General features: G+C 35.8%; 1 protein-coding gene across 3 annotated transcripts in view; it reads right to left on the reverse strand.

The window, feature by feature from the left end:
* ndst1b (N-deacetylase/N-sulfotransferase (heparan glucosaminyl) 1b) overlaps positions 1 to 18,816 on the reverse strand; it is a 255,734-nt gene that overhangs the window by 164,284 nt on the left and 72,634 nt on the right. For all 3 annotated transcript variants that reach the window (XM_028813059.2, XM_051934207.1, XM_051934208.1), the window contains exon 2: positions 2,619 to 2,765. The gene's annotated coding sequence lies outside the window, so the exon portion shown is untranslated. The remainder of the gene's footprint in view (positions 1 to 2,618; positions 2,766 to 18,816) is intronic.

Genomic DNA, 18,816 nt, shown 5'->3' on the forward strand with positions numbered 1-18,816 from the left:
AATCCCTCCTCCATCGCGGGGGTTGCGTTCCAGAGCCACCCGCGAAATAGGAAAATCCGCGAAGTAGAAACCATATGTTTATATGGTTATTTTTAGAATGTCATGCTTGGGTCACAGATTTGCGCAGAAAAACAGGAGGTTGTAGAGAGACAGGAACGTTATTCAAACACTGCAAACAAACATTTGTCTCTTTTTCAAAAGTTTAAACTGTGCTCCATGACAAGACAGAGATGACAGTTCTGTCTCACAATTAAAAGAATGCAAACATATCTTCCTTTTCAAAGGAGTGCAAAGCAAGCAGTCAAAAAAAAAATCAATACGGCTTTTTGGCTTTTAAGTATGCGAAGCACCGCCGGTACAAAGCTGTTGAAGGCGGCAGCTCACACCCCCTCTGTCAGGAGCAGGAAGACAGAGAGAGAGATAGAGAGAGATAGCGAGAGACAGATAAAAAAAATCAATACGTGCCCTTTGAGCTTTTAAGTATGCGAAGCTCCGTGCAGCATGTCCCGTCAGGAAGCAGCTGCACACAGCCCCCCTGCTCACACCCCCCTACGTCAGCGCGAGAGAGAGAGAGAGAGAGAGAGAGAGAGAGAGAGAGAGAGAGAGAGAGAGAGAGAGAGAGAAGTAAGCTGGATAGCTTCTCAGCCATCTGCCAATAGCGTCCCTTGTATGAAATCAACTGGCAAACCAACTGAGGAAGCATGTACCAGAAATTAAAAGACCTATTGTCCGCAGAAACCCGCGAAGCAGCGAAAAATCCGCGATATATATTTAAATATGCTTACATATAAATCCGCGATGGAGTGAAGCCGCGAAAGGCGAAGCGCGATATAGCGAGGGATCACTGTATATATATATATATATATATATATATATATATTATATATATATATATATATATAAAAAAAATCTTAATGCAAAAAAGTAAATATGTTGTCTGCATAACTATTAAATTGTTACACTTTATTAATTTACATTTTTAAGCAATCACAGGTTTAGGTCTTTTGAGGTTAGTATGTACAAACTTGGCAAATTGTGATTTTAACCCATTCTTCAAGACAGATTCACTAAAAGTTGTTCGGGCAGCTTGCACCCCTTAATATTCAAGTAGTAAGACAGATTCTCAGTGAGACTGAGGCTGGGCTTTAGCTGAGATTTGATTGATTGATTGATTGATAGATACTTTTTTAATCCCAAGGGGAAATTCACATACTCCAGCAGCAGCATACTAATAAAGAAAATATTAAATTTAAGAGTGATAACAATGCAGGTATACAGACAGACAATAACTTTGAATAATGTTAACGTTTACCCAACCCACGGGTGGAATTGAAGAGTCGCATAGTGTAGGGGAGGAACGATCTCCTCCGTCTGTCAGTGGAGCAGGACAGTAACAGCAGTCTGTCGCTGAAGCTGCTCCTCTGTCTGGAGATGATACTGTTCAGTGGATGCAGTGGATTCTCCATGATTGACTTGACTTGACTTCTATAATCCGATTTGTTTGATATTCAGCCTTTTGTCCTTAACTCCAAGGCTACTTTGGCCTTGTGTTGGTGATCAATTTACTTGTGAAAGATGAATATTTTTGCCAAGTTTCAGTCTTCTACCAAAATGGTTCTCTTATAGGATTTACCTGTTTTTCCTGATGAGAAGCTGTCCTACAACCTAATGTTACTGTTATTATAACTCACTGCAGATATACTGTAGTGTTCTTTGAGGTGTGGGCAGTACTACTTGTACATCACACACATATCTGTGAACTTTGGCCAAAATGCTCTCTCTCATTCTTATCTGACCACAACATCCACATCCCAAGTGGTTCACTCACATGTCTTTTCCAGACTCCGGATGGTTCTTTTTGAGTTAAGGCATCTTTTGTGCCACCCACTTATACAGGGAAATGGTATACAGAATTCTTGATATGGTTGACAGAAGCACAAGTAGTACACTTTCAGCTATAGAGTGGCTATAGTCCTACTTTTTTTCTGGTTTCTCCATTTATATTATTTTATCTTCAACCTCTACAGAATGCATTTAAATCCTCATTTTCGCAGCAAACCCTCAAATTCATAATGTTGATAATGATCCCTTAATGGTGAGTTGTTTATCAAAAACACTGATGCAAAACAATGCCTCTATTAAATAACAAACTTTGATTTGAAATTTTTTAAAAATCTCAAAAATTCAGTGAAAATAGTGAATTGGTCAAGGGTCTAATACTTTTGCCATACACTGTCCATATGTGTCTCTGGACGTATTAGTAAAAGTATGGATTGTGTCATAAACTACTCAAACATTTGCTAATAAATTAGCAGGAAGACTATCACTTTATGCTCTCTGCTCTAAATTCTAAACATTTCTGTAGGCTATCCTGTTCTTCTATAATCTGCCTGATACGCAGCATATTAAGACTGCAGATTCTCTTTTATTCATAAGGATTTACAATGTGCTTCTTGTACATCACAATTAAAACCATTACCCATTAAAACAAAGCTACAGCATGTATGGAAGCTTGATATCAGAAAATATACAAAGCACAATATCATCTCAAGGATTTTTACTTGAATTTTAATAATTGTGATATAAAGCAAACAGCAATAATCTAAAATGTTACTCACTTCACTTTCTTGCTTGTCCCATAATAACGTTTAGGTATCTTTTATGAATCCATGGTGGGGAACAAAGACAGCACTGGATCCTTTAAGTTAGTCATTCTGTATGAAGGTGTGCAGGTTTCTCTGACACATTAGGCCAAATCGCTGGTCCTGTGAATAAAAAGAAGATACTACATGTTTGTGGGCGTGATGATTATGCAACATTACTTAGTGGGCGTACATCTGAGGCAGCTATTACAATTTATATATGGCATCCAGGCTCTGGCTAACCTCGGCTCTCTTGGGATTCACATAAAGTCAAGGCCATCTTATTCACCAACAGGGCCATTCAGAGAGTTGGATGGGAATAATCCATAACCTTGTGAGGAGGAACAAAAAATGACAACCTTGACTTGATCATTCAGTTCACACAGAATATAAAATGACTGACTGCAAGCAATATGTTTTTCAAATCTTTCACATCCCTGTGTCAAGGTCTCTTTAGAAATTTTATAGTTTATTAATAAGAATACTTTCAAACTCTCAGCTGTTCTAAAAGTTTTTCTTTGAAGTTCAATTAACTATATTTGTTACACTTCCTTCTTTTTATAATTTTACTTATCTTTACAATATGAATTGCATTTTTTTCCAGTGACTTTAATTTTAACACTGTTGGCATAAGAAAAACTTAAGTGGCAAGTTCTGTGGGAGAGGAAAAGACAACTATGCAAATGGTGCATATATTTTCAGTCATTAATAAGAAATATTCCTTGTTCACAAAAAATTAATGATTGAATCTGGGAAATTGAAATCAACCAATATACTGAATAATCCAATTGATGAATGGAGTATACAGTTTAGAAAAGGCAGCTTTCTTGAAGAATTTCTAGCTGGCACAACTGGTCTGTTGTCACTACCTTGTAATATTTTCATGTTCTCATTTGTAGACCCTTAAGGCCTTATCTTGACAAGAAGAGTCATCTGCTGAAAGTTAGGCTACGTTCACATTACGACATGTTCATTTAAAAATGGTGTTTTTAAAATGAAAACTATCTCCAGTCACGCTAGCATTTTCACATCATTTAATAAAGCATCTCCACCACACTAAAATGGCACAGACACTGGCACACACTGAGCATGTGCACATCAATGAAAAAATCCTTTTAGGGACAGTAACAATGCTACCACCAACAGGATTTATGGCAAAATATACTGGCTAGTAAATTATCTGCCTTTTGTGCATGTATATACGCATGCAGCATTCCAACTGTACAAAATACAATGTAGATGCACACAGGTAAGCAACACAACTAGAGCCATGGAAGGAAACTGTTCTATGCCCACTATGTTGGAAAACATTTCCCTTCCGTGAAAGGTGACCAGTTAGGGAATATGATGTTGTAATTAGCAAGATTCGATCAGGTAAGGGCTATGTAAGTAAGCACAAGACAATCAGAGCGCAATGAAGAGTGCATGTTTTCAAAAATCTGAGTTTTTACGCCCGTCCACATACCACAACACTGAGGTTGCATTTTCAGAAGTATACAGGTCTGGAGAGCGTTGTCAAGAGTCTCTGTGTTTCGGGGTTGAAAATTCTAGAATAGTGTGGATGAAAGAAGAAAACTGCGACTGATGTCTGCATTTTTAAAGAAAAACATAGTAAAGTGGACAAGGCCTTAGTTTCCACCTGGAATCTCTAGTCCAGGGGTAGCCAACTCCGATCCTGGAGAGTCACAGTGGCTACAGGTTTTCATTCTAACGGTTTCTTTAATTTGTCACTAGTTTTTGCTACAAACTAACTTCAATTGATTTACTGACTATTTAAGAGTCCGACCCGTTAAATCAGAGCTGAGCAATGGTGGTGCTAGTGTGCCATAGTGACTTCAGGTTTTTGTTCCAACCCAATTGCTTCATGAGAAATCATTCACTGCTGATAAAGCTCTTATTGCTTTATGCTTCGTTTTAGTTGTCTCGCTTGTTAAGATTTTGAACCCTTAATTGCTTATTTTAGCCTTAAACAGATGTATTCATTAATTTAACTGCTCCTTATTAACAATAAGATGTAAATGACAAAGGAATCAGAAGTTCTACATCTAGCTTGTCTCTTTTTCCACCTGTGTGTATTCATCATTCATTGTTTGGTTTAAGTACTCAGAAGGAAACTGAGGAAGTAGTGAAAAACTGAAAATTATTCACTCATTTTAGACTTCAAAACATTTGGATGATATATGTATCAACTAGAAAGGAAAAAAAATCTATGATTTAGGAATGAAATGACATGGTAGAGTTAAAACACTAACAAGCCATGAAATTAAATAAGATCTATTGGTGAGGATGGCTTCTAATTAAGAAACTGGGATGGGAAAAAAAACCTGCTCTCCAGGATTGGAGTTGGCCACCCCTGCTCTGGTCAATGCCTAATGCCATAATTAATCAACCCAGTTCCAAAACTACAGCATGAATTAACCTATATTTAATATCAGAAAAGCCAGAAAAAAATATTCAATCCAGGTTGTAAAGCATAAAGACCTTTAAGAATCAGATGAGATTTTCATATCTGTGCATTACATAAGTACAAAAAAATAAAAAAATAACATTGATTTTAACCCAAAAAGGAATTAACAAAGTTTAGGTTACAATCTTAATAACAAAATATACTGAATACAGCAATTTCACTTCATAAGGTATATTATGGTACTTTGTATTTTTTACATTTAAAAAAAAAAAAATGAAATCTTCAAATGAGTAGTTAAGCTAAAAAGGTATGTGCATGCAGTAAATAATCAAAAAGCACAAATCAAAACATAGAAAAAGTGTTCTTTAAAAAATTAAAAAAAAAAAAAAAGGGAAAAAAGTTCACAACATGCACATTTACTGCCAGATCTTCTGTTGAACTTCCACCAGGCACAGCTCAAAACACATTCTATTTGTACTTTCATTGCTAGTAATGAAATGGCAGCTTGCACATCCATTAATCAACTGCATATGAAAGAAAAGTCTAGCTGTGGTTCTATTGCAGTTGCTGCTGACATTTATTCACTGCATATATTGAAGAGAAACATGAACTACAAACTGACATGTACACATAGTCCTTATACGAGACTACTTGTTATATTGTTTGGGCTTTGCAGAATTAACAGCAAATGTTAAAATTCCTACAATCACAATATCTCTCTCTCATATATATATATATATATATATATATATATATATATATACACACACACACATATATACATATATATGTAGGACTAAGTCACTTACTGTATGTATGTTTTTTGTGTTTATATAGTCATTTTTAACTAGTTTTTTTTTTAATCTTTATTTAAATGAAACATCAAACTCCAGTACTATGCATATAATATGACTGCAATTAAATGTCCATCTATATTACAGTATTATCAGGGAACAAAGTAAATTATGATTAACTGTTTATATGGCAGCTACTATAAGAAGGACATTTCTGCAATGGTATTAACATCTATTACCTTGCTCGTAGTTGAAAATTGTCTTTAAAATAAATTAAGTATTAATTTAATAATGCAAACATCCATCCATTATCCAACCCGCTATATCTGAACTACTAGGTCACGGGGGTCTGCTGGAGCCAATCCCAGCCAACACAGGGCGCAAGGCAGGAAACAAACCCTGGGCAGGGCGCCAGCCCACCGCAGTAATGCAAACATTACCTGTCAAAATTAAAATGAACATAAAATCTTGTCTGTCATGTCTATAACTTAACGCAAAACATCTAAAAAACTGTGCAGTTTAGGGACTTGCTGTTCCTTGAAAAAGACATTTAATGGCTGACAGCATAAATAACAAACCAATGAACAATCTTAATACTGTATTATACTCTCTTCCATTAAACATTTCTCTTATTACATCTCTCTCTAGCGCTGATGTGTGTGTATGTACAAAGACACACTCACTGACCTGTATCTCTACAAACCTAAATGATTACGGATTAAAAACCTTTTTTTTGCACATAATCCCACCTATTTTCTTCCTCTTGCAAATGAGTTCATTCCATTCATAGCCCCAGATTCATTTGCATTTTTCTATGGTTTTTAAAAAAGGAAAAAAAATGGCTGAAGGTAAACAGCTATAAAAATGCATTTCCTCTGTTATACCTTACCTGATAAAGGTTTAATAGCCACCACATTTCTAACCAACATTTTTCAGAGTTGATTTAACCTTCATGTATTTTTGCGACCATATTATAGGGTGCTACAGTAACAAATCGCCTGATACCTCTATAGTCCTGGTTTTAACCTTCACCGTGGTCACCTGCTGTGCAAAATTTCCACATTTGTCCTGCATCTGCATGGGTGTTTCTTTTTGAAATTTGGTGTTCATTCCCCATTCCAGTGATGTGTGTGTTTGTGGGCAACTGTAAATTAGTACAGTGAGTGCCCTATGATGGATTTGTGTCCCATCTAGCATTGGTCCTTCCTTTGTGTACTGTGCTGCTTGAATAAACCCTAGACTATTATAATAAAAAAAAAAAAAAAGTAGTGAGTAAATGGATATTATACTGCGGATACAGAAAGCATTCCAGATCTCTTAATTTTATGCACATTTTATTGTGTTGTAGATTTAATTTGAAATGGATACATTTGCTATTTTTGCCAATCAATCTATACTCAATAACCCATAATGATGTTGTGAAAACATGTTTTCAGAAAGGTCTGCAAATATTCTGTCCCTCTCTCTCTATCTATATTTTATATATATATATATATATATATATATATATATATATATATATATATATATTAATATAAATATAAATTAAAACTGTCTTATTCATAGAAGTATTCAGGTCCTTAATTGAGTACTTTGTAGATGCCCCATTTTTGCATACCAGCTTTCCACGCCTACATTTGGGAAGGTTGCCCCATTCTCCCTGGCAGATCCCCTCAAGCTCCATTAGAAAAGACACTGTACATTGCCATTTTCAGGTCTCCCGAAAGATGTTCTATGGGGTTTAAATCTGGGCTTTGACTGGGCCACTCAAGAATAGTCAGAGATTTGTTCCAAAGTCATTCCAACAATGTTGTGCTGAAAGGACCCTCACTCTGAAACAGGTCTTCTTCAAAAACTCTCTGTATTTGGCTGCATTCAACTTTCACTCAAATCTGAACAGTCCCCCACTCCCTGTTACTAAGCACCAACATCATAAATACAAAGGTAAACACAGGTACCTTTCTAAACAATGTCCAGCCAATTTAGTTTGGCACATCTGGACTCCAATCAAATTCTGGACGTATTTAAAAAATAATTTAAGCAAACGGGATGCACCCGACCTCAATTTGAAGTGCCAAGGAAAATGGTCTATAAACTAATATGAATGAAAGATGTCAAATTTTTTGACTTTTAATAAATATGTAGTAACTCTTTAATTTAGGCACTGTAAAAATACATCTTTAACTTATTTACTGTTAAGTAACAAGACCTTAACAAAGGCTTCTTCTGGTGTTAGTAAAACTTACAAAGCATCAGTAAAGCGGCTATTCATCCATGCAATGTGAACTACTAATAGAACTTCACTTTCAAATAGTCAGAGGTGGCTTAACAGAGACAGTTTTCTCTTTATATTGTATACTTAATAATAAAACCCCAGAATCCTTCATGTTAAGTATTTTTACCAGCATATCAAAGGGTCTTGATATGCCACAATGCACAGAGATGATCAACCTATCTACTGATGTTTAATAAGCATAATTAAGACCAAAAGAAGCCTTTGGTAAGGTCTTGTTACATAACAGTAAATGAGTAACAGATATATTTATGCGGTACCTAAACTAAAGTGTTACTAAATTTGCTAACCTTTCTAAAAACATGCATCATTATGCGTTACCAAGTTAGACAGATGGGCAAAAATGGCAAATTTTCTCATTTAAAATTAAATCTACAATAAAACACTGTGCAGAAAGTGAAGGGATCTGAATACTTTTAATCCACTGTATTTGTCTATCAATCGTAATACAGATGTGTACAGATAATACAGATGCCTTTTCATGAATCAATTAAAAACTAAACTAAAAACAGTTAAGCACAACTTACAGGCTAGCTCCAGTGGCTCTTTTGGTTTTCAGAAGTGTTCGACCATACCTCATATGAAAAAGGTAACACTTGTTCTGCCAGCTAAAAACTGACTGTGTATAAATATTAAACAATTATTTTTTTCCCTACTCCACATCTGCCAACATTAACTAGGAACAATCTTCCTGCACTATTAAGTGCAACGCTGGAAGAATTAGATAGAACCCTTCACACAAAAGCTTTCTACAGCAATGCTGTTTGAACTCTAACTCTTTAAACTTGTGAGTGCTGACGTCACTTCAAAGCTGCATAGCTGTGTGTACACCTGGACTAACACAAAAACAGACCCCGACTTCCAGTCTTCCAGTTGAATGTTTGTAATCTGCAACATAAGCAAATTAAAAACCTCTAAGTCTTGACTTTTAAAATTTTGTGAAAATATTTGAGACAGACAGACAGACAGATAGACAGATAGATAGATAGATGTGAAAGGCACTATATAATAGATAGATAGATAGATAGATAGATAGATAGATAGATAGATAGATAGATAGATAGATAGATAGATAGATAGATAGATAGATTTTATTAATCCCAAGGGGAAATTCCACAATACAACAGATTAAACTGCCTAAAACTACAGTTTCTCAAATTACAAGCATTTTCACCTAATTATACTTTTTTGTCACTGGCACCAATGACATCCAGATCAATTATAATTTCTTAACAAAAACTTGAAGGCAGTTAAAGATGGATTTAAAAATGTCTTTAATAAAGCACCAGCAAATCAGATCACATCACATAACTACACATGTACTTATTCTGAGATTTTTCTCTCCCAAACAAATCTAAAGTGCACAACAATTGCTTCCACGTCTACAATGCCAGTAACCAGCAGGTGAAGCAACTTGTTCAGATTCACACAGGGAATCAAAGATGAGTATTGATTCAGTGAAGGTGTGTTTTCAAACTAAAAAACTATGCAAGTACGGCAAGCAAGAAGAGGAGAGGGGGAGGAAAAACAAAACAACAGATGGACCCTGCTTCCATTAAAATCAAATCTCTCAGATTTCAGGTTCAGACATGCCTGGAATTCCAGCAGTATGTCTGCATCTTTAAATGCATTATACAGCTCAGCCTACACACACGGACCAATGCACACCGTGCAGCTGGCTAGATTGCCATGTAGTTCTAAAGTGGGAACAGCCGAAATAGAACACTGATGACACTCTAACACAATAATTACTCCTTAGTAAAAATGAATTTTAAAGGCCAAAATTACAACAGGAAAATACCACAAGATACACAGGGAAGGATTAAAAAATTATTATCCATATATTGTGCGTGTTCGGTGAATAATACATTATATCTAATTCATATAATGAATCAAAGTTATAATTCAAAAACAGAAGCCAACATTTTCTGTACCCATATTTAATATTATGCAAAGGCTACATCAACCAGTGAAAAAGGTGATAACAGTCATTAAAAAACAGGAAACCATTCCCAAAAATGCCTTCAAGCTAAGATGGTTGCAATTATCTATTCAAGAAGTGTCACAGTAAATGTAAAGAAGCTTGTCACATCCTTCAAAACTTTTTAAATGAAATGAAAGATGGTTAAAACTAGGGCTCTGGAGTCAGAGTCACAAATAATTATTCAGTTACTGGATAATCGTCTAGACTTTTGATAAAAACATAGTATTTTTTTTAATTTTGTAAGTTTAGTCTTAAGTTTAATGTTAGTCAGAGTTTGTAAGCCACAACAACATTGCTACAGCCTTTATACCCAAATTTTAACAGGTTATATTGCTGAAATGCCTTGTACAGTATAATGTACGCTGTGCGCTTTCAATCAACACCGTAAATATATTAGTATAATTATAAATCGACCAGTCAGAGTTTGAGTTGGTGGTACCATAAATTAAGGAGCTGAAGCCGAAGGTTTTGTGTACCAACTCCACAGCCCTGGTTACAAAACCAAGTGAATCTTACACATTGCCTTATTCAAGCAGAAATGTGAAGCACTAAGGCACAAACAAGTGGCAGAACTTCGAACATTCATGAACGACAGACAAAAAAGTAATCAAAAATCATCTTACGGTCCCTTAAGGCGATTTTTTAAAAATAAATAAATAAATAATAACATTGCCGGCAACTCTCAAATTCAGAGTGCTGCAATTCAAACCAAACAAATCCCAGACCAATGACAGTGGTGGTCAAACTCCGCTTCAAAACTGCACCTTTGATCGACAGGACTTTGGGATGCTTAGTATCTACAGAGAAAAGCCATGTCAGCAAGATGTCGAGGATTTTCTCCACTTAAAAGCTGCAAACTTATCCTATCAAGTTGGCAATAATCACAGAGGAATTGTGACAGGTTGTCTGTTATTTATGTTCTGTTCTTTATAGACACTACCCCATACAAGAGGACTTCTTTTGCACCTTTACAAGCCACCACACACCAGCAGCTAAACCAGCTTTGATTGCCACAGTAACTGCAAAGAATCCAGTCTCTTTAATCAATCAGCCAGAGCTTTCTACTTCTGAAACCTAAAGAAAAACAGCATACAGCTACCGACATTAAAAAAAAGCAGATCGACAGAGAGAGAGAATCAGCATAAAACAGTCAGGATAGCAATCTGCATTTCACATCAGCATAAATGATTAGCAATTAGCCATCTTTTAATGCAGCAATCACTGCAATAATAGTGGCAGAGCAACGTGCTGGTGGACGCTGGAAGGAGCCACTTGAAAGAATTCCAGGCAGGAGGTGAAACTTAACACTAGCAAGGAGAAAGCTTCTACATTAAGCTAGATTGATTCATTTATTTTATGAGCAAATGCACTATTCACCTCGACCGCTGATTTAACCTTTATTTCTAGCTTGAATTAGAAAAGCACCGTTTTTTTTGTTTTTTGTTTGTTTTTTTTAACATTAAGAGAAGCAAAATCAAATTGCAGTCATTCAACTCAGTTATATTCTATATTGCAAACTATTCTAGGCCTGACAAACAGCAAAATGACAACAATGCACATTAGCAAAGAATGTAAATCACCATACAGATTCAATATTTAGCAGACAAGCAAGTGAAACCATTAGCAGGAACAGAACATTAGCAACATTTTGAAGCACTTTATAAAAAAAAAAAAAAAATATTTAAAAAGGGACGCCTGCTTCCTCATCTACCTGAGGTTATTCGTTGAAGTTGCCCGTGGGAACCAGCAAAGCTGAAATGGCAAGTAGAAAGTAAGTGTGCTTCTGATGACCTACATTAAAAATTGCACTTTAAAAGCTCAATAAATTAAGAGGAGCAGACTAGTGCAACATATTGAAATGCTTTCACTATGCTTGTACAGAACCAAACAAACAAGAGAAAGTGTGAAACGACATTGGAGAGTGTCAAATTATGTACATGTCAGATGTAAAGTCAGGTAGAAACTCTGCATCTCTGCTGATGTCACTGATGAACACCAATGTTTCATTTTTCTTTCAGCTGCCTGCTTTAAAGTCAATGGCAGACACAGTATGGGCAGTTAGAAACATGGCACTGATAGGAATTACAGTAAATCTTATGAGTAGGAGAATTAACCTTCACTTTCATGAGGGCGAATGATAGAAACATAAGGACAGATTTCTCCTTATCCCCAAATAAACATCTTCTACTATTGTTCATTTCCAGACCAGTTAATAAAACAACTACACACATGTTGTTTATCACCAGAGTTTACGTCCCTTATCGCTGCACACCAGTCTTCATTACTCATTCTGCCAGCAATGAATGTTTGCCACTGGGCCTCCAATCCCTGAGCTGCTTTCACACAATACCTGCTCTCAGCAACTGCAGTAACACTGGGAAATTAACTCAGTATTTAAGAGCATGATGCCAGTTGTTAGATTTATTCACAGAAACCCAAGCATTAGCTGATTTGCTTGAATATTTTTGAAGCTATTACTTACTGTCACAGCATTTGGAATAATAATCTTTATCGAACTAATTTAAAAAGATTAAATATAATGAAAACCTTAGACAAGCATAAAGATGTCTAGTGGATATCAAGGGGAAGAAAAAAATTAATTAACTCTTAAGAAAAATTGGAAATCTGGAAGAAATTGCAAAGTTCCTTTTACTTTTCAGAAGAGCAAATGGAAGAAATTTTGGGAAAAGACAGTAATATACTGAGATGTGGGCTAAACCGATTCCTCCAATTTGTAAACTATCTCATGTACAGAAAGCTTAGTTAAGGTTTTATGAAACTGAGGCTAAATGGCAAAAACTGCAATCAATGGCTAACCTAAAAGATAGCAGCAAAGACCTTTGAGCCTACCACTTTACCCCTAGATGGATCTTTCTCAGAAATTCTGCATGCAATATTGCTGAATTCTGAATATTTTATCTGATGAAGTGATGTCCCAGTAAAAAATGAGGTCAGCAGGCTTTCAATATTATGCAGAAATATTAGAAAAGGAAATTTTTAAACAAAGATAAATAATACCAATGAGAAAACATTTGGGGGAAAAAAATTTTTTTTAAATCAATTAATAAGGGTCATGCACTGGTGAATGTGTGCCCAAATTGGGGTGGAGGTGAGAGTGTAAAAGACAAAATCTGAAAAGTCACAACAGCCCACCCTATACAATTAAAAAATGATGCCATATTTAGGGCAACTCATACACTCCACATACAAGTATCCACATTTGTAAGCAGTACAAAGTTACGTTACTTTGACATCAATCTGATGGGTTGTTTGCACAAGAAATATTTCTCCCAGTACAGTCTTGTCTGCATTGATTGTGCATGTGCTGAAAATGACACAAATGTTACATACCCATAAAAAAGAATGCTCATGTACCAACTGTGTGATAACCACTGACTCAAAATGCAGAATGAAAAAATAATCACAGCTCTGAGAATACATGTACAGTAAGTCTGCAGACTTCATGTCTGCCGAGTTATAAGTTCATGTGTTTCCTGCTAGTTAAACAACAGCTGACTGCAAATACTCCCAGACCATCACTGCCTTCAGTCTGGAAGCCCATAAATATCACAAAAGAGGACTTTCTGCACAGTGCAGTACTTGAGACTATAAACTTGATGATGCTAGCTAGGGTTGTTTCATAGTTATTGGCCTCAAATACAACCCCAACCATTCTATGCATAGTCACAACTGACCACCCGGAGTATTACTTTGATAGCCGCTGACATGGTTAATATTTTGAGATATGACAGTAGGTAGTCACAAAAATCATTAGGTGGCATATGACCATGACAGACAAAGAACAGTAGTCAATGGGATAGAAGCTGAAGAAGCATGGTAAGATAAGCAACATGTTTCCCAAACAGAACATGACAAAAACGCAGCATGTAGCTTTCATCTGGGTCCCCTCTTGTCTTTAACAAGGTTATTTTCTATATTAGAATTCTTTAATGCAGAGTGAGGTATTTTGGAGAATGAGGAATACTAACAGATCAACCGATAGAGCAGTGAACTTGAGCTTTATAGCTCCACCATCTTTTAAGTCACAGCTTGGTCACTGTGTGGAATTTGCACATTCCTTGCCATTTTCATCCACTGAACAATTTGCTTCACCTGACAGTGCTCTCCACTGAAGAAATATGGAAACAAATATGTCCATCAAAGACAGGCCTTTGATCATGTGGAGTTTTCACACTCTGCCTGCATCCACATGGAATTTACTTCAGTTGTCCTCCTACATCCCAAAGATGCGAGTCTTAGGTTTACTGGCAAATGTAAATAGTCCATGTATGAATGTGTTTGAGCGGAATATGCCGTTGACTGGCACCAGATACTTAGTTGGTTCATACCTTGCTCTTGTTTTCAGGAAAAATGTATACAATTTTAATTATTATTCCCTTTGCCTCACAAATGTACAGATCCAGACATCCATCCGTTTTCTAAAATGCTTCATCATCAGTAGGGTCACGGGAAAGCTAAGTAGATAAGCACAGTATGCAAAGAAGGAACAATCCAGTGACAGTATGGCAGTCCATCGCATGATGAACACACAGACACATATACACACAAACCTTTTAAAATTGCCAATCCACAAAACCTAAAAAATTAATCAGTATTGCATTTTTAAATTTAATGCATACTGATAAAAAAGGACAAATTGTTACTTCAATACATTTGAGATCACAGTTTCAGAGCTTGCCTTAAGTGAAACACACAGTACTATAAATGTTGAGCACATTGTATTGATTTAAGCTTTAAATGCAATACAGCTCACTTCACTTCAACAGCTGGAAGACAGTTTACAGAGTGCAGGATTCATTATAGATTTTGAAAATATGTGGGAGTTGAAAAAGATGTTTAGTGTTAAATATTTGCTTTCCTTATTCTATATTTTCATTTGTTTTAACTATCTCCTTTTAAAATGTGTATCTAGTATAAAAGAATGTTGAGAGTGCTACTGCATGAAGGATATAACCCAGTTTTAAGTGGCCAGACGCAAAGTGATAGGTATTAAGCTGCAGCATCACTTTCTATCTATCTGAAACATGCTTACAAATCCTGGAGCTGACAAGGCCCTAACAAATGAAAACATTCATGTACATATGTAAGAAAAACCTACAGAAATTACAACTAATTTACACATAAACATGTTTTCGATCTCTTTATAAACGAGGACCTATGGGTTTGGGAAAAATAGCAATCTAATATTTGAAAGTATGAACAGATTTGCCAAAAGCTGACAAAGATAATTCAAGTGCTTTCAGTTTATGATATAATCATTCCTGCATAAAGTCAGTTTTAAGTCATAAGATACTTACTATTTTAGTATTGTTTGCTACTTTGCATCCAATATTGCAGGATAGGTGGAGGCCCCACAACCACAAAATGGATTTAGTGGAATATGTTATCTTCTTGAATAATAAAATTATTTACATTAATTTAACAGTCCCTTATCTATACCAACATCTAAATAATGTGTAATAGATTTGCTTCCATAATTATATAAAAAGCTCTGCCAGTGTTGCACAGGCAGTCAAGAGTGAGTACAGATATGACAATCATTATAATATTTGTACAAAGTGGTTTTCAGCAGCTACAACAAAGGGAATCAGTAATGTAGATTGAACTGCTAATCCTGTGCCTAATTCTCTAATGCCTCTGTCATTTGGGTGCCTAGGGACCAAACTGCATTGTGTTCTGTTTAGTCACATTATATACACACACACACACACACACACACACACACACACACACACACACATATATATATATACATACATACATACAGACACACACTCTTTTTGTACAAGTTCTGAATCAAAAATAACATTAAAGATGACCAGGCATTACTATGGAAATGCCCATTTGCCCAGGTCTTTTCAACAGTTTGTCATAATGGTTTGCTGTCATAAGGCTTTCTGCATTTAGCACTTCACTCTCAAATACACCCCTGAGAACTACAAAGCAGAGCGCGTGAATAGACTCTCCAAAGCTGATTCACTTTCTCCTAATAAAGATTTTCTTTCATATAGCTATATTTGTGAATGTCTGAACCCTAACCAGTGAACCATTCTTTAGGATTCAAAATCTATAGTATAAAACCTATTGGTTATAATGTGGTGATAAGTGATGTTTTTTCATCCAACATTTAGCTACAAGGAAACTGAAAAAAATGTCTAATCACCTATCAGAAACCCTACCAGAAATGACGGTAACTTTAGATATTGTGTCCCTTGAAAAAGGAAACAGACTAATTAGAATAAGGAAAAAGAAAGAATTAGCTCTTATTTGAAGGATGAACAACTGTAGAAACTCAACGTCTCATTTTGTGTTTTTCATGACTGTATTAAGCAATGATTTTTCTTATCCGCATTCAAAATATAACTGAGGCCCACGCTGATTGGTGTACACAAAGACCTAAACACGCTTCACTGAGAACAAGGTTCACGGGTAAAAGGTTGCCACCACATGTTTACGGTTTTCTTACAAACAGAAGAAATGTCACCAGTCTAGGCAAAGCTAAGAAATTCCAGTTCTACACATTCATACTGACCCACCACAGATTGCAATAAAAAGTCACAAGTGGTATACCATTGACGTGTATTTTGTGAGTAAGCTTTGACTGTAAACACATATAAAAAGCAGCAGAGTGTTCAACCTGTTTTTTATGACACCTGTTGTTATTTCTCAGTATATTTTCATGTCAAGTAAATAATTACTCCAATTTAATTGACACATAGGTAAGGTTCAAAGCAGCAAAGTGCTTCTCAAGGAAGTTTTGTTTCAAAACCACTGATTGTTACACTAACCTAAACACCTCTGACTAAAACAAACAATAACCACTGGTTAATTTTTCTACTTCAGGTCACAAGATACTAGAAATGCTCAAATGTTCAGAACACACTTTACATAACTCAAACGTTTTCATTTTTTTTCCAACCTTGCAATTCTTTAAAAGGCACTATACAAAATAATAATCAACGGATGAGTGGCACAGGATGCAGTCAGTATCATTACTGTCTTAGAGGGCTTATACTTTAATTAGATTCCCACATGTAATGACATCTGTGAGGAGTCAGCACATTTTATTGGCGTCCATACAAATTTCTTGAAGTGTTTCTGCTCCTTGACACAGCCCTGAGACAACCTGTTCAGCTGAACTGCAACTATAACTTCTTACATTGATAATTGGATATGAATGTAATGTGTACTAATAATGGACCGGGATTATGGATTGCCATCCATCCCTGCACCTATAACCAGGAAAAAAAAAAAAAAAGAGAGGCATGGTATAACTTCATGAACAGAGCTAGTGAAGGGCAAAATGACAAAAACAGCTAACAGTTACCCCAACATTTAAAAAAAAACAAACAAAAAAAAATATTTTGGCTATACAACCTTCATCAGATGTGTGAATTAAATAGAAAAACAGATTATATACATATATTATGATATTATGAGTGAAGAAAGGGAAAAAGAACAAAATGGAGATGATGGAGAAGAGTGGATAAAATGCATCGATCACTGAGGATGAAGGAAGACAATAAAAAGTCAATTTACTTCAGGAGAAATGTGTCATCCAAGTCTGAGAATGAACTTAGTGTCATTAAAAGTTAGTAGTGGACACAACGTGGAGAATACTACAGTATATATCAATTTAACATAACAACAGATTGTAGACTTTAGGTTTGGGACACAATAACCCTTTTGTTTTACACCAGTATAGTGCTGAGAGGTATACCGGTTCATTCCGAAAACCGTTTTTTATTTTAGTTATGATGTGGATTTTTCTTATACCGCAATACCGGTTTAAATAGCCTAAACAACTTTCGGAATATGGCGCAGCGGGAAAATGTTTAAGGGGGGACCTTTTTCACTGCTACACCGCTAAACACACATGCAACGGAATACATGTGTTAGTGGAGGTATTGGGCAGTGAAAATGGACAGAGAACATTCCAAAACTGAAGCTGTAGCAGGCGATAAAGCTGAACATGATGACACAGAAGAACTTTTGGTTTTAAAAGGTTGGATGTGGACCAAACAACTATTTACTGCAAATGCTGTGGAGCTAAAGTTGTCACCGAAGGCGGCAACACGAACAATTTGCTGCACCACCTTAGCCGCAAACATGCTTTGGAGTTCCATGAATGTATGGAACGAAGATTGGCACCCTCAACGTCCTCAGGTAAAACTGAAAAATCTAGAGGACACTCAAGTCAGACGTTACTTGTAGACGCATTTCCTAGAGGTACTGCCTACGACAAAAAAAAAAAGCAAGCAGTGGATCGAGATAACCAACGCCATTATAATCCATATAGATAACATGTCAGTAGAGACAGATTGATAACATTAACAGAAAGTGTAGTTGGTTTACAAAAAAATATTTACTCTTTATTCCTTTTCTAAGACATGTTCAGTGCAATACAACTTTTGAGAAGCACCTCCGAATAGTTTAAATGCCTCTTTGGATGGTTAAAAATATGTTGTCAAAATTATAGTTTAAGTTGTCTGGAAAATTTGTTCAATAAAAAGGTTCTGTATTTTGACGGCAACTGTCATGCAATGTGATTCCTTCTCTTCATTAGTGCCACCCCCTTGAAAACAATCACTTTATGGGGCCACGCAAACCTGTATTAAAATTTGTGTGCACATTAAAAAATTTTTTGTACAATGTACAATTCTCATGACAATGGA

This window comes from Erpetoichthys calabaricus, chromosome 11 (assembly GCF_900747795.2).
Source record: "Erpetoichthys calabaricus chromosome 11, fErpCal1.3, whole genome shotgun sequence".
NCBI classification, from domain to species: domain Eukaryota; kingdom Metazoa; phylum Chordata; class Cladistia; order Polypteriformes; family Polypteridae; genus Erpetoichthys; species Erpetoichthys calabaricus.